General features: G+C 53.6%; 1 protein-coding gene across 2 annotated transcripts in view; it reads left to right on the forward strand.

The window, feature by feature from the left end:
• OPCML (opioid binding protein/cell adhesion molecule like) overlaps positions 1-16,926 on the forward strand; it is a 332,104-nt gene that overhangs the window by 174,083 nt on the left and 141,095 nt on the right. The window contains exon 1 of one of the 2 annotated variants that reach the window (XM_080568132.1): positions 1,049-1,128. The exons of the other annotated variant lie outside the window; for it this stretch is intronic. The gene's annotated coding sequence lies outside the window, so the exon portion shown is untranslated. Of the gene's footprint in view, positions 1-1,048; positions 1,129-16,926 lie in introns of those variants that run through there. 2 annotated transcript variants of the gene reach the window in all.

Raw genomic sequence — 16,926 nt, forward strand, 5'->3', positions numbered from 1 at the left:
GTTGTGGTGTTACGGGGGGTATCGCTGTCGCTGCGTTAGCTCTAACCCTGGCTCCCCTATTTACTCCAGCGGTGGCTCTGAGTTGCCTGATTTCCATGGCTCCCTTCTCCCTACCCGTGAAATGTGGCTAATTGTTACTGCTGTGCGGATTAGCGCTTACAAGGAGCTTTAAGCAGGAAATACCCACTAGTGCCAATCTGGGGTCTTTACCCACTTTTGCCCAGTGATTACCGAGACGAGAAATCTCAGCGGGCGGCTGTTGACGTGAGCAGGGGTTGGGACCGAGCTGTTGTGTGGCACAAGGAAGGGATGGGAGAGGCCAAACAATATCACACCGCTAGCTCCGTGCACTGAAAGTAGCACCTTGAGCCCTTGAGCCACTTGAAAACGTGGCAGCTTTTGGAGTTAGAGGCAGGTTTCTGTCTGGCGTGAGTCAGTCTGAAACCTCCGTGCTTCACAGGATCCCGAAGCAGCCCGCAGGCACAAATAACCTTTACGGTGAGCTCTCCGCTGTTCATGTACACTTAGCTTCTGCTGCTTTCTGTCGCGCTGTGCCTGCGCTCTCGTTCCTACGAGGATGGAGCAGTGGACAGAGCAGGCAAAGTTTCCCCATAAAAGGGTCTCCCGCGTGGACTGCAAAGGAAAAAAAGCATCGCTAGGAAACGGGAGCTGGATGTTTCTGCGCCCTGCCCCAGGTGCAGCTCGCCCATCAGTGTCTGTGCTGGTAAGGACTGCGGCAATGCCTCTGTCTCTGTAAGCCCAGCAGAGCCTGACCTGCACCCATCCTGGGGAGCGATGGTTGGAGGGGGGACGGGGAAGGTGCTTCCCTTCCGATGTAGCCTCCAGCCCTGGTGAGACACCCAGCTGCAGCTCCTGGGGCTGAGCAGGCGACAGGTACAGCTGGGGACCTCATGTAGCCACACCTGCAGGCCCAAAGCCCAATTCTCACTTTAGGCAGGACAGGCAAGTCAGAAGAAGCCCAGGAAATGCCTTTAAGCACCTCCAAATTAGCCTATATAATCCCAAACTCAGCCAAATCTTGCAGACAACCTGGTATCGAGGAATTGAGCCGAGACTTCTGCCAGTGGGTGGTGATTTTTGGTGCATATTTGGCTGGGCAGCCTGCAGGTGAGTAGTTATTAAAAGCTTTCTGAAAACCGGGACCCTTCTCAGGTACTGCTGGGTGAACCCTTTGAACGTGGCGGTGGTCAAAATTACCTGGAGAAACCTTGGTCTTAGTTTTGCCATCGTGAAGCAGCACAGCCCGAAACGCTACAGAGCTCGTTTTGTTGCCATCTATCTGTGCTTCTATCTGTGCTTCCCTCCCATCCTTTTGACAAGGGTGGGTAAGCAGCCAGGATTTATCCTTCCCACCTAAATCTTTGTCAACCTGTGCAAGAAACCCAGGAAATGACTTGACAAAAATACAGAGTTCATGGAAATTATTCAGCCCTCCAGCACTCAGGTTTAGGTCAGTGTAAATTTGGAATAAATATTTGTTCTGGGTCTTATCTGAGCCAAGCTGATTCACCCAGCAGCAGCTGATAACTCTCCTTAAATTCATTGCAGAATCAGCTTCTTCTAAGTGCTTATTCCCCCTTCTCCCCCGTGTCCGTGCCTGGGTTCCTTATCGTGGGGTGGCACACATGGGCGCCAGGTTGCTGACAAGCTCTGCTGGGTCCCTCTGCTCCGTGATTGTTGCCTTTTCCAGAACAGCTCGGTGGTGTGCAGAAATTGGGGTTGCTGTCAGAGGGCTGGGATCTGAGCCTGGAGGAAATAATGGGTCTGGGGACTTGCCTTGACCTCCTCGGTCATCGGGGTGCATGGGAAATTTTGTTTTAATAGGGTTTCATCAATGCATTAGGAAAAGGTGTTTCGAGTTTCCTTTAAATCCACTTGTTTAGCTGGTTTTCGCTGTCTTTCCACTCCACTTTCCACTTCCAAGCAGATTTTTTTTCCCCCTCTGAACCTAAGCGTTTCCTTTTCCAGCCACAAATCCCTTGCTTGAGATGGAGGGCGCTTTGAACGGGGCTGTTCACCCATCTCTCTCTCCACGAGCAGACCGAAAACCAGGAGCTGCACCCCGGCTGTGCCCCCCCCTCCCCGTTTCTTGCGCCCCCCTTTGCTTTGCGCCGCGCGGGGGCACGGGGGGGCTGCGAGCATCCCTGGCTGAGCCTGGGGACGCAGCACCATCTCGCGTCGCTCCGCGGCCGGCACAGCCGAGCACAAAATGCGCACAGCAGCGCCCGGGGGGAGAAAAAAAAAGGGGGAAAAAGCTTTGCAGGGAAGGTCCTGGGGGTGTCCCGGGGGGCACCGAGTGGAGCAGGAGCCGGCCACGCGTCCTCGCTGTGAAAAAAGGTTTAATGATATTCTTGGCTGCATCAGGCAGTGTTTTGGCAGCAGGTCGGGGGGGGGCGGGGGTGATCCTGCCTCATGCTCAGCACCGGTGTGCTGGGTGCAGGTCTGTGCCCCCCAGGAGGAGAGAGCCCACCATGGGGAGCTTGTTGAGGTCTGTAAATACCCAAAGGGACAGCGGAGCCTTGGTGTTTTCGGTGGTGCCCAGCGCCAGGACAAGAGGCACTGGGCACAAGCTGGGGACGCAAGGGCTTCTGTCCGAGCATCACGAAAATCTTTTTTATTGTGCAGGACCTCCGGAGGTCCCTTACAACCATCTGTGACCCTGCCTGCTCCTCCTGGGGAACCTGGGGGTCTCGGCCCCCATCACCAGCCCCTTTCCGCCTGCCCCGCTCTGCCCTCGCAGCACCTGGACCTCGCTTTCCTCCTTTTTTTTTTTTTTTCCATCCTGGGTGTAAAGGGCAGGGACGCCCGCAGCCTTCTGCTGCCCACGGGGGTGCTGAAGGGTTTTAAAGTGCTGCAGCTGTCCTGGGGAGGTGGGGTTGCGTCGGGCTCAGGGTGTGCAGAGGTGCTGAGGTCCTTTTGCTGAATCCTTTTATACCAGCCTGATGTATTTATATATGTTTATATATATATATTTACACCTGCCTGAAACAATAACTGCAAATAATCGAATTAGGAGGCCTGTTCCGATTGAGAAATGGGTTTCAGGGGTACGTAGGACCCAGACTTTATCACACTGAGGAACAAGGAGTTGCTGCACTGCCTAAGGCTCCAACAGCTGGGGGCAGGGGGAGGTTTTCTCCTCTGTAAGGCTGCTGCCCCGGAGGCCAGGACGCCTGGAGCTGGTGGGTTAAAAGGGTTCCTGATGAAACCAGGGCTGGGGGCAGAAGAAAGTCCGAAGAAGCTGCTTTTGATCAGCTACTTTGAGCAGTACTTCTGGTGCTGCGAGATGAAAAGGGAAAGGGAAAGGCAGCTTCATGCACGCCTCGTGCTGAGGGGCTGCGAAGAGCAGGGCTTGCACCTGGAGGCCTGGAGGTGGCAGGTCTGAGACGCAAACAGTATTTCCTCTGCTGGCAACAGCTGAGCTCAGGCTGGCGATGGGGTGCTGCCGTCCCCAAAAGATGGGCTCGGTCCCTCCCTGGGAACAACCCCCTCTTAGGGGAAACTGAGGCACGTTGTCTGGAACAGCTGCCTCCTTCGTAAGGCAGCTCTGGGCACTGTGGGGGTCAGTTCTGAAGGGTTTTTGTTAGGAAACCTCACGCTCCATCCCCGGGAGCTCAGCACCCCTGGGTGCCGGAGCCGTGCTGAGGGGTTAACCGAGCACCTAGCGCGCCCCTGCGCAAGGCGCGCAGAGGAGCAGGGGGCTGGGGAACCCACGCGGGTGGCAATGAGCACGTCACGCTGAGAGCCCCCATTCGTCACAAGCAGCTCTCGCCGCGACACTGGACGCACGGGCACCCCGTGTTGCGTGCTGGGTGCTGCCGAGCCGCTGCGCTGCTGCGTGCGGCTGCCTGGCAGACAGCTGGGCCGTGCCCTGCGCCACCTCCTGGTGCGCGGATCCTCCTTGGCATCTCCCCTGGCCGAGGGTTCTAGGAAAAGGAAAGGGTGGCGGGGCGGAAGCCTTCGGGAAGCTGCCTGCAGCATGGGGGATTTAAGACAGCGAGTTTTATTCAAGCAATACATATATATATATTTTTTTTTTTTCCTGAAAAACTGTGAAAAAATATCAAAGAAAACATTTGGAGAGACAAAACCCAGCCTCTCCCCAACCTGCGAATGTGTTTTTGTCTCTTGTGCCTGAACTGTGATAATCGTGTTTGAAACGCACCTGCAAATAGACGATCTTTACAGATAAAGCCCCAGAAGATGAAACTTGTGGTTTCAGCGAAAAGACTAAAATAGCCTCATGTTTTCCCCTTTATTTTGGCATTCTGGCTAGCGAAGAGTCTGTTATTGGCACAACGCTACCTGGAAAATGCCAGTCTGGGAAGCATCAGCGTGAACCGGTTCCATATTTCTGGGGGCCAGATTGGGTAGATGGAGAATGAAGATAATTCCCTTTATCAACACTTTTTTCCTTCATCGTGGCATTGCTAGACAGCAAATATCTTTTTCTTGCGTCTTCTTTCGATCCCATTTTGGGAATCGCGTTGTCTAAAGGCTTAATTGGCAGCAGGGGTGTGGGAGGGGGAGCTGGAGGGAGGTAGCGTTTGGGGTGGGATGGAGAGAGGCGCCGAATGGCTCGGGACTGCTCTGAGCTGGGACTTCCGGGGCTCTTTGGAGCCAACTCCACTGATGCACCAGGGAAAGAAGCTATCTGTGCAATGCAGGAACTATCCAGGCGGCGAAGTTTGCTTGCCAAAAGCCCTTCCCAGGAGCTCTCCTGTGCTTCCCAGCCCCGGAGCTGCCCTGGGGACCAGGCAGGGCGTCCGTGGGTCCCCGACACCCGCGATGGCGTTGGGAAACTCGCAGGCTCTGCCCAACGCCCCGCGGCGACTCGCTGCCGGAGGGCCCCAGGCAGGAGCCAAATTGGGGCTGGATATTGACATTGAAAGTTGGCTTTCTGAAAGGCACAACAGCCTTTGCTTGCTGCAGAGCTAATTATTATGCAAATTCATGCTAATAAACTCTGCCTTGCATGTTGTCGAGAAGCTGCCTTCCCCGGTTAACATACCAGTAATGAGAGGTAGATTTGTAATTCAGATGCTGGTGGTAATATCCTAAATTACTCCGCGCTATAATGGACTTTATTTCTTTCTCCCTTCAGCTCCCCCCCAAGTCCAAATGTCAATGCAAATCAGTTACAACTTTGCATATTTATTGCAGATGTAGTTATCGTTGATACGGGGTGAGACCCTCAGCCAAACATCCCCCTGGTCCTGCCCCGCTGCCGGGGCTCGGGGGCACACACGGGGTGGTTTTACCTGGCCAGCACCAACCTCGGAGGGTGTTCGGCCACTCTCCACCCCTCCTGCCTTTCTGTGCCCTGGCTCTTGCACTGATTTTGGAAAGGGGAACTTTGTGGCTTGTTTTGGGGAGTTTTTGGCAGGGGGGCGCTGGTGGCTGCGGGGCTGGGAAACCCCCAAAGGATGCGCTTGTGCCCTGCGGGACATCCAGACCCCGCATCTCCTGCCTGGTGCCTTTTATTCCGAGGAGCAGGGAGCGCTTCTGAGGTGGGGAGAGCATCTGGTGTCTTTTTATTCATTAATTCACTTCCTCGCCATCTTTCAGCGTGTGGTTTTACATGACTGCTTATTCCCTGAGTTGGTAGAGATAACCAAGGAAGCACGGATCATTTCCAGACTCAGCTAGGATTTAGGCCTAAAGCTAGTGAACTGAGGCTTAGATTAGATGGCATCAGCCCTCTGTAATCTGTTTTTGTAAGATTTTGGCCCAACTTTGTCATCTTAATCAATGGAAAATCATGCAAGTCAGCTGTGCTTGACGTCTCAGCTACCGTTGGGCCGCTTCTGAGCCAGAAATACCCTTCTGTTACTCAGCGTCCCGTGCATCCAAAATGTAAGCGCAGGTTTCTGTCTGGAACTACGAGCCCGTGCTCCGAAAGCCCTGTTTTAGGGCCATATGAGAAGGAAAAGCAACCCCATCCCTGTGTCCCACAGAGAGCGCTCGGTCTAGACAGCTGCCACCCTCGGATTTGCTCCGTTTAAGGTGGACGGAGCGACGCCACTCGCTGGTGCCCGAGGGTGTTTTGCTTTCGTTCGGGGAACATTGCCAAAAGAGACAAAAAATTAAAAAAAATAATCGATTCATATTTGGTGTTTCTTGGCTTCCTGGCTTTAGAGCTTTTGAGAGGGGGGAGAAAAAAAAAGGAATAACAGGAGTGAGATGCTGGCCTGCGGTAAGTGATTGCAGAAGGGAAATCTGGAAATATCTTTTGGGGTGGTTGCACGCAGAGGAAAGCTCCCCGGTGCCTGCTCCTGCCCAGCAGCACCCGGAGCACCCCGGTCCTGCAGCGGTGGCCTTGCAGCAGCTCCTCTGCAGGTGGCAGCAAGAAAAAAGTGGATTTCAGTGGTCCCAGACAAACGCGTGTTGGAAATGCTTGTTTCACGCTTAATTTCTGCTCTGTTTGTGCAACGGCAATTTAGGGGTGAAATTTTGGGTTAATCAGCCGAGAGCCCTTTGCCTGACCCTTCCTTAGGAGTAAGCCCTGAATCCTGCAGGAAATCAAGCCCAGCATTTAGGAGAGGCTGATAGGATGCTGTCAGGACACGAAGATGCTGCCTGTGGAGATTTTGAGGTGCCAGCAGTTAAATCTCAGCTGGTTTCTTCCACTGCTCCTTCCCCTGGGGACCCTCAGTGTTGCTTTTGTGCCCGTTCACCCTGCCTGTCACCCTGCCAGAGCCTGTCCCCCTGCCTCGGAGGGTAGAGCTCGGATTTGTATGTGCTGGTTTGCAATACCAGGAGGAAGGGAGCACACGTCGGGCTGTGTCTGAGCTCGCAGGTGCCCAAATCCCAAAGGTTTTGCCCCATCTGCTGGTGTAGTTTGCAGCGCTCCAGGAGGAACGTGCCAGGGGTGCTGGCAGGCTCCTGCTCTCACCCAGTAAATTCGTCTTATTACTTTGCTGCAGAAGAGACAGCTCCAGAGCTTGGGGATATTCATGGCTCTCCAAACCCTTTACTTCAGCAGGGACAAATTGCCTTTTGGTGGGAGATTCCCCACTGCTGGCTCTCGGGGCGGTACTTCGGGAGGGAGCGTGCAGAGGTAGTGGTGTGTCCGTGTTGGTGCCAGTGCTCCCGCGGAGCTCGTGTGGCCCTCGTAGGTGACACATTTCCTCCCTTGGGCTTGCTGAAGCGTGGGGTCAGTGTGCACCCATGTGAAATAGCACGGGGGAGCAGGGAGGCTGCTCTGGGGCGAGCTGGTGCACGAGTGGGGGCAGGAACAGGGGCATCCCCGTGCCTGGTTGAGCCAAGTGCGGAGATTTTTGAAGCCTTTGAACACTTTGACTTTGCTTCCATTTGAATTCTGGCATTAGAGCTGTGAGAAACCAGCCAGGCTGAGGGTGGGGAGGCTCCTGGAAGGACATGGGGGCTGCTCGGCTCCCCCCAGCCCTTCTGTCCTGCCCTCCACCAGACCTGGCACCGGGAGCGCAGAAGCGCGGGGCCATTGCCCGGTGCCCGGTGTTAGCTCTGAGCCAGCTCACGGAAGGTTTTGCAATTATTTGGGGATGCTTTTGGGCCACGTCTGGCCTGTTTGCAGCGTGCAGTGCCGCAGCTCTTCCACACGGTGCTGACAAAACTCCACCACACCGCCGGCTCACCGCTCCTCGCCACCAGCACGCATCGCACCGCCACCAGCCCGCTGCTGCGCTCCCCATCCCGTGGGGTTTTGCTGGCACGGTGGGCAAGGCTGGCAGCGATAACTGACCCCGGGGATGCAGGACAGAGCCAGAGCTGCCTGCTTGGATGCTCGGGCTTTGTTTTTTTGCTCCCTGTTTGCTGTGGGCTCTGGGGGTGTCCTGCTCCCCTTGCTCTTGCTTTGCAGCATCAGTGGAGAGGCCAGCGCGTGCTTTCTGCCCCAATTCCAGGCCAGAAGCTGAGGCTGGACGGGCACAGCGATGCCCCAGGCAGCAGGGTGCAGCCAGAGGACAGTTTAATGTCCTACAGGCCCAGGAGGACTTGGAGGCAGCAATTCTCCAAGTTCCCACGGTGGCACAGGGGGGTGAAATCTCACCTCTGTGCCCCCCCGTGGCTTCACCAAAGAGCCAACCTCCCTTGGAGCATTGACATCGGTTTCTTAATTGCTTCCTTAACTTTGTTACCCTTCTTCTGTTGGCAGTGCCCTGAAGCAAGGAGTCCCCCAGGTGCATTAGCTCTTGCATGCCAAAATTAGCTGCTTTTATTTAATTTTAAATAAACGTAGCTTCCTTTGAGCGCCTCCCAGCATCTGCCACAGAAGGGGGCAGAGGGACCGCTATGTAAATCTTGCATGCGCTGTTCCTTAAAGAGCCGTGCATAATTCGGACTTGTGAGAGTTTTTAATGTTTCTTGCAGGTGTCCTCCGTGACCCTGTGCCAGTCACTGTCTGCGGCTCCAAAACGCGGCTCTGAATCCTTCATCTCCCCGAGCTGTGTCAGTCCGGGCTGCTCAGAGCCTACGCGTTGCGGGGCGGGCACATCAGCTCTGGTGCACACTGCGCAGAGCTCGAAGTGGATTTCGGAGGTGCTGCAGCCCCAGGACTGGTTTTTCCTGGGCAGAAGTGCACGAGAAAGGGAAAGCAAGCGGCACGGAGGTGCCTCCTCCGCCCCTCTGTGCCCACATGGCCTTGGGCAGGGCACTTGGGAGGTCCGCGCCTCGGTTTCTCGCTGTTTGGGATCATGATGCTGAACCAGAGGGGCAGCGGGTTGGCAAAACGTGTAGTCCAGCACTATGAGGACGTGGAAATGTCCGGGAAGAGAGGAGCCGGGAGGGACGGGGCCGGCAGGTCTCTCCCCTCGCCAAGTTTACCAGGAGGCAATCTGGGGGCGGCGTGCCTGCGCGTGTTTTACATAGGGCGTTAAAATAATTTATGGAGAGCTTCTCCCTTTCGGCGGAGGAGGTGGTCAAGACGAGTGAATAAATCTTTAAAAGAATAATGTTTTCAAAATCAGGCTCCTTGTCCTCGAACCCTTTGATGTATGAGAGCAATAGTAGGTAGGACACATAGTGAAATATACATGAGATCTCCCTGGAAGAGAATAGCGGAGTGGAGAAAATATTAGTGTTTACATCAAAACTCAATTGGAGCACTCGTTTCAAGATGATAGTTTATTATCCCGAATGCAATTTAGTCCCGCAAGGATGTTTCTTGTGTGTGAGCCGCGTGGGCTCGCTCCCAACCTCCTCCCCTCTCCTCCGCCTCGCTGCACCTGGGCGCTGCCGCCCCGAAGGATAATTCGCTCCCTCCCTCTCGCTGCAATCGCAGCCTCCTGGGAAGGGAGTGGGAAGGAAGAGCTGGCTTTCGGCAGCTTGTTTGTCTCGTAAATGCCACGGGCTGGCATCAGCTCGAGACATCTTGACCCCAGGGTGGGATGGATGGTAGGGGATGAGAGGATGCGGAGGAATTGCAGATGGAAGAGGTGTTTGGTTAAGTGGAGAGCTGGGTTTCGGTGCCTCTGCTCTGCCCTGCTGCCTTCGAAACCGAAGCAGCAGCAGTCCACGTAGCCGTGATAAATGGACGGGAGAGGCTCGCTCCTGCTCTCTGCTCTGCCGGGAGCTTCACGCCTCTTTGCTGAGCCTGGACCACAGCAGGTCACCGACGGGCTGTCGGGTGGCTTAATGCTGCACCACGCGACGGGGGATTTGGAGAGGAGAAAGCTCTGCCAGACCTCTCCTGCCTCTAACACGATGAGGACAGGGGCGGGCGGTGTTTCCAGACCGATGGCGCCAGCCTCTTCTACTGGAGACGCAACAGAAGCAGAGGTCTGCAGCCCTGCGGGGTGCACTCGCGCCTTTATTAGCAGCGGGTGCACAGTGTGACTTTTAAAGGACAGGTGGCAGGTACCTTTGGTAGGGCAGAGCATCCTGTAAGGCCTGCCTGGAGGAAATAGTTCCCCCAGACCATGCAGGTACCCATGGCAGCCTGCATGGCCTGGCTGTGCGCGATGCCGCAGCTGCCTGCAGAGCCCTGAGCATCCTCTGCAGCGCGGCTGGGCTGGGAAACTCTCAGTGTCCAGCTCAGCCAAGGTGAGGAATATTTTAAAGCCTCCTGGGCATGCAGCGCAGCAGAAGTGTATCATTCTGTTCACTCTTCTTCTTCTCGGTGCTCTTTTCTCCCGGTTATAAAGAGCAGCGTCAGAAATCACTCCTGCCTAGTGCATTTTTTCCTGCTATATTAGCCGCTCTGGATGGTGGGGACCTAAGCTGGTCTTGAATAATATTGGCTGTAATCTGTGCACATTTCCCGGGCTTGCAGTTGATGTGATTCCCCAGGGCTGGGGCTGTCAGGGCCGGCAAGTGTGATTTGCTTTGCAGGCAGAGGATGAGTGCCCGGAGCAGAGTTATTAGTTCTGCCGGCGGCTGCCGTGCGGGGAGCCCACGGGGCCGGGCAGGGACGTGTCCCCTAGGACGGGCACTGTCCTACCTGTCCCCTCCTCATCCTCTATTTCCTAATGTGCAATTAGTTCTGTGCATGTAAATGACAGAACAGTAGAGAGGGAGATAAGTTTGATAATAATAATAAAAAAAAAAAAGAATAATTTATTCTGCTGCAAATGCTTTGTTTTTTTTTGTAGCCCTGTTTCCCTCCGCAGCCCCAAGGTGGGAGGGAGGGAGGCGGTGATGTGGGCGCTGGGCAGAAAATAGGAAGCTAGGAGGAGATTTTCAAAGTCACCTGGGAGATGGGGATGCTCAGTTGCCATTAATTTTAATAAGAACAGGACATCTGTCTCATCGCTGACTTTGAAAATATCAGCCCAAACTTTGCCTAACCCTTGGTTCCTCCTCCACCTGTTGTTATCTTGTAACGTCGCTTTGATGGCATTTAGCAATAAAAGCAGCTTTTAAACACGCGGGTGCTTCCCAGCCAGCTGCAGCGGTGGATTTATAGGGACCTTGTTAAAGAGAGAACAGCTTTTTTTGTGATTTCAGATCTGCTGCGAGGCAGTGGAGAGAACACTCCTCGTTTTTTTCAGGTGATGAAGAGATCAGCCACCGTCTCGGTAGCGTAGGGTCAAGAATATCTCCGGTAGATCTTTATTCTAAAAACCTCCTGGAAGAACACTCCACTTCCTCCCGGTGTAACTGCTCAGGAGCAGGCACGAGTTTCTTACGGCATCCCTCCCTCCTCCCTGCCCCGTGAATTTCCCCTTTCCTGCACCACCCAGCCCAACGTCCTTCAGCCAGAGATCCTGGGTGATCCTTCCCCAGGGTGTTTGCGACTTCCTTGGGATTTGGCATCGGCAATTGGGCTCTGCCGCACCTCCCATGCCCGAGTTACTTCTCCAGACCCATCCCCAGCTTCCTTGCAGCCCCGCGGTGGTCGGCCTGTGTTTGCCCTGTGATTGACTGTCTGTTTGCACACCCTGCTTCGCGGTTCCGCTGTCTATCCGCCGTTTGATTTCTTCATCCTAAGTGTATTACTTTGCAGCCGTCTATATTGAATTTCATCTTGCTGATTTTTCAGCTGTTTGTCTAATTCATTGTGAGTATTTTGATTTCTAATCCTCGCTTCTGGAGGGCGTGCAGCTCCTCCCAGTCTAGGCTCATCTGTGCAGGATCCGATGTGTTTTCTGCTTTATTGTCCCCATCCCCACTGAAATGCAAACTGAACGGACCCCAGCCCGGGGCAGACAGGGGAACCCATGTGAAATGCCCTCCCTGGGGAAGAGCACGTGCTCGGCAGCTCTTCCTCCAGTGGGATTTCCACCCGTGGTGCAGCCCGTGTCGTCTTCCCTAAGTTCACTTGTAGGACGGTGCGAGATGCTTTAATGAAGCCAAGGTATATCGCATCTGCTGCCCTCCCCCCCGGATCCGCGAGACCAATTACACCGTCAAAAAAGGAAATTAAGTTGGTTTGACATGATTTGCTATTGACAAATCCACAGTGGCTGTTTCTTATCACTCCATTATCTCCTCAGTGCTCCCAAAATTGATTGCCGTGTAATTGGGCCACGCGTCTTGCGGAGGATAGGGCAATATGTGCACAGCCTGTCGGGCAGCGAGGGAAGTTGAGGCGAAAAGCTCTTTTTCCATCAGTTTTCAGGTTTTTCAGCTCTGGGTGTGCTCGGCATCGCTGTCATGGGAAGGGTGCTCAGTGACGGGTACACCCGGCCGCGAGCACCTCGCTTGGAGGAGAAACTCTTTTGCACCAGCCTGGGTGGGCACCTTGGTCATTTCCATTTTGTCAGTGTCAAAAAGGCCTGCTTTGTTATTTAGGGATTTATGGGATCTCGGGGAAGCTCCGCATTGACCCAGTTTATCCCATCGACTCCTAAATCCCAGAGGACCATGAGCAGGTATCGAGAGAGCTGCTCGTGCAGCTCATCACCCCGCGTGCACGTCCCTGCGGTCCCGCCACGCTCTCCCTCCCTGGCTCCCTTGTTTACTCTTATTATGAGCACCACGATTTAGTTTTATGACCCAGCGATCAATTCTCCATCAGGAGCCCTGGAAAGGCTACTGATGTGTTTCCAATAAATGGTACGTCAAGGAAAATATATACGATCCTGTCCTGTCACCACCTCGTTTCCTTCTGTGCGGCACCCAGCCTTCGCAAACGTTCCTGTCCGTAGGATGCAGAAATGGGAATGCGACGTTAGTTCAAGGCATGGCGCGCTGGTAACGAGGGGATATCGATTCCTGGGAGAGGAAATCCTTGCAACAGGCAGCTGAAAGCTGCATTTCGTAGAGCAGAGCCCAAAGGGTGTGGGGAGGAGCGGGCATGGAAGGAAAAGAGGGCACTTGGGCTCTCTGGGCGCAATGGAGCGATGCTTCTGGGCACCCCGGGGATGGCCGTGGTGGCACCGGTGGGGACATTGGTCCCCTGAGATGTTGCTGCCATGCTGGAGGTTTGCAAAGAGCAGCGATGTCAGAAACGCAACGAATGTCAGGGAAAAGATCTGGAGGCTGATGTTAATTATTAAGCTTTTCTAATGAGAGCATCCGTTTTCCTCCAGTAGATGGATTCAGCCTTTCCCGTCCCGGTTTTGTTGTGCAAACTGAGCTAAGTTTTCCAGCTGCCTTTGTTGCTGGGGACAAAACACAGCGCAGGCAGTAATTGCCTCCTCTCGGCCTTCCGTGATGGACAGGCCAGAAGAGGACGGGAACAATTATATTTAATGTGCTCGCGCTCTGCGGGAGCTTGCTCCTGCCTCTGCGAGCCTTGGGCTTCCTCCTCCGGCAGCTAGACGCCAGGGATGCTGCAGCTGGGCGAGCGTTGTTGAGCAAAGTCCTTTCCGAAAGCAATCTGGGTTTTCACTTGGATTTACATTTGTGATGGTAGGAGGAGGGGACTGGAAACAGGAGCATCTCTCGTGCCCCACTTTTTGTTTTTTTTTTTCTTTTCTCCCCTTTTCCTGGGGAAAATCCAACCTCAGACATTTTGTTTGAAATTGGCACATCAAAACATTGCAAATGTGGTTTGGTACAACGCACCGGTTTGATGAAACAAAGGAAAAAGTCCCTGTTTCTGTATTTCAGCGTTGTGGAACTGATGATTCCAGAAAAACCTTTCAACTTCTCACCCTATCGCAAGATGAAAACAAATGTTGAACTACTGAGATTTCCCAGAGGAAGGAAATTCTGCTTTCCTAACACCTCTAACACTTACTTTTTGTTGTAAATCATTTTGAGCTCCACAGATGAAAAGCTCTTGGTAGATGCAAAATATTGCTGCTTTTTATTTTATTTATTATTCATCATGATAGTTCATGCCCAAGGAGGAATTCAGATTCTTTCCTTCTTTAGCTGCTGGGACCTATGAAAATCACCCAGCTATGGAGCCCGAACGCCTGTAGTTGCGGAAGAAATGGGGAAATTCATTAAAATTTCATCCTTTCTGGCTTAAAGTGTTTACTTTATTTGACCACCTCTGCTGGGGGATGTCTCCTCGCCCCCAAAGACCCGGTGGGCTCCGCGCCGCGAGGACCGGGCGCTTCCTACGTGCTCTTGGCACGGGACGGGGACCCCCGGGGGAGCCGGGGAGGGGGGAACAGCCGACGAGCTTTGCTAATTGCCAACTGCTCGCTGGATTTGCTTTGGCAGGAGGCAACCGTAGCACCTGCTCCCCGCCGGTCTCGGGAGGCGCAGGTAGCCGGGAAGTGGATATTAAAGGACGCCTGGCACAGCGCCCGCGCGGCGGCAGAGGGGAGGGAGCCTTCGGTGAAGTTTCCCCAAATATGCAATTAATTTTGACTTAATAAGACATTTATTGTATAATAAACAACAACCGATTCATGGAAAAATATTTATCGAGGATTTACGGCTAGGTAATGAATTTGTAGCTCAGTTTGCTTCGACTAGATTTATTTACATAGCAGTTAAACCTCAATCAATAATATGCTTTTAATAATCACTATATTTAAGTGGTATTTCAACAATGCTCTGTAATTAGGCCATGAATTCTGCTGTAATTCTTTAGATTTAGTATACTTTGGGGTTCAAAGTCTCTCCTTGATCGTGATGCCAGTGCTCCATTAACATTAATTAAGTGCGTGCCAATCAAGCAGAGAACAAACCTCACCGTGTGTGATCCGGCAGTGAATAGAAATAGGTTAGCGGGAGGGAGGCAGCTTGGGCTTCTTGGGATAGAGAGCAACTGTTCCACTCCAGCATCCTTTGCTGCCTTATATATATATATATATATCCTCAGGTCGGTCATCGCCAGAAATCGCTCGGGTCCTGGGGACGTAGGGCATGGATCAGCTCCTGCACGGGTCAGTAGAGCCCAGCGCTCCTGGTGGGCGCTTTTCCACCCACCTGCGCCACGCTCTCCTGTGATTTGCACCAATGTGGTACCCAAATAAAGCTGTATTTGCCTTTGAGATTCAATTAGTGGTTTGTGACCACAGCTCTGGTCAGGGGAAAGGAGGCCCCGTGAGCTTGGGTTCATTCTTTGGCCCCAGGAGTGCCCTGGGGCTTGTTCTCTCTGTGTCTGGGCAGGGGTGCTGCACCGGGGAGGACACGGGGTGCTCATCCTGCTCCCGGGGCAGGTGGCGTGGAGGTCTCAGGGGATGGGTCCTGCCCTTGGGGGCCGTTGTAGCTCCAGGTGCAATGCAAATGACTGCAGGAGGGCTGGCGCTTTGCTTCCCTCTACCTGAGATAATTTTAGCTTGGCTTTTTAGTCTGGTTTAGTATTCTGCTGGGCGAGCTGATAAACATGAGCGTGGAGTGGGTGCACTTTAGAGCATGATTCTGCAAAGTTTTCCTCTATTTGCAAGGCACTTGGAAGTCTTTCTAGATGAATAATGCTTTAAATCCACATTTTTCTCCTGCTCTTGGTCTGTCTGTCTGTCTAATCTCTCTTTGTCTGGGCAATTGTGCCTCCTGTCTCTGTCTGCAGCCGCTGATAGCGCTCCTGAGATAGATACGGGTGTGTGTGGTTAGAAGACGTCTCCTGCATTCCTCTCCCACAAGGGACACTTGAAATGGCTTAGGAAAAGAAAAAAAAAAAAGCCAAAAATATGGCCCTTCACTCCCCTGCTTCTGCCTTATTAGAACAGTGCCCTAGGCAGGAGTGCCGCCGCGCTCGGTGGCGGGGATGGCAGCGGAGGAGCCGATGCGCTGGTGAATATTTATGGCACCTGGAGAAAAAATTCAGCACAAAGTACTTTTTAATTCTGCGAATCGTCTCGGCTGTGCTAGCCGGAGGAGGGCAGGAGGCGGGTGCTGCTGGTGCCCATCCGCCCGGCCCCTCCTGGTGCCATGGGGCAGAGCCCTGAGCCCTTTGGGTTAAGGGATGGGCGTGCGAAGCCCCGTACAAGTTTTCCCCGGGAAGGTGCTGAGTCGGGAAGCGAAGCAAGGGAGCAGACAGGCAAGAAGGATGTGTTATGGTAATCGTTCTTCTTAATTGCTTTGACTCCAATGACCACTCATTTCTTATCCTAACGAAGACATGACATCCATCCGGTCGTGGCAGCAAGGCAAATCCCAAAGGTGGTTTCTCTTCTGGCTCTGTCGCCGACCCGGCCCGCCTCGTGCTGCTGTGTGGCAGGAGATAGCGGGGTCACACCCGGGGTCACAGTCCCAAAGGGGCTCTGTCTGATGAGCCCCGTGGGATTTTTAATTAGACAGGTTCCTGATGAACCCCGTGGGATCTTTAACTGGACAGGATCGTGCTGCTTAGCTCCACAGTTTGCACCGATTCCTCGGTAATCCCATGAGAGGAGCTGGTGGAGAGGTGCCTGTCGATTTTGGGGCTGGGTTTGATCCAAAGCAGGGTAATTGCAATGCCTGTTGCGCTCTGTGCCTGACACTTCGAGGCTTAGAAATGTGCCATAAAAGACCTGCGCGCGGGAACTTGACTCTGAATCCAAAGCGAGCTGCAACTGGCAGAAGTGCAGAGCGTCGGGCTCAATCAGATGCATAAAGACAGGCAGGCAAAGCTGAGATGGGAATATGTTGCTTCAGCTGCGCACAGAAAGCTGCTGAAATTTTCCATATCAGAGAGATGCTTTACAAAAAGAGAGAGTCTGGCCTGGGGTTTGCAGGGAGGAAAACAACAGTGATGACGATAGCAACAACAAAAAGCTCCCTCTGCTTTCCACACTGGTGGGAATTGCTTGTTTATTCTCTTCCAGTGGCTTTCTGAGGCAGCGTTCTCCATTTACAAGTCAAAAAGCATCTTCCCATTTGGCCCTGGTGTGGCACAAGCTCTAGCAGCCCCCTGGGGACGTTGTGTGCCACCAAGCCACCCGTGGCAGTGGGTCCAGCCCCGCTGCATCGCCAGTGCAAGAGGAGGGCTGGGGATGCGTTTGGGCCGGGTTGATTCCAGGGCTTGCAAGTGTAGGGCTTGGGGCTGTCTTGGAAACCCCCCGAGCTGTAGGGGAGTGTTGGGCAGGCTCCGAATTGGGCTGGAGACCTTCAAAAGCAACCCAGAGAGGAGAGAAAGGCGCAACATTGCCCTGCAAGAGG

Source organism: Anser brachyrhynchus (assembly GCF_964034855.1).
Source record: "Anser brachyrhynchus genome assembly, chromosome: 25".
NCBI lineage: Eukaryota > Metazoa > Chordata > Aves > Anseriformes > Anatidae > Anser > Anser brachyrhynchus.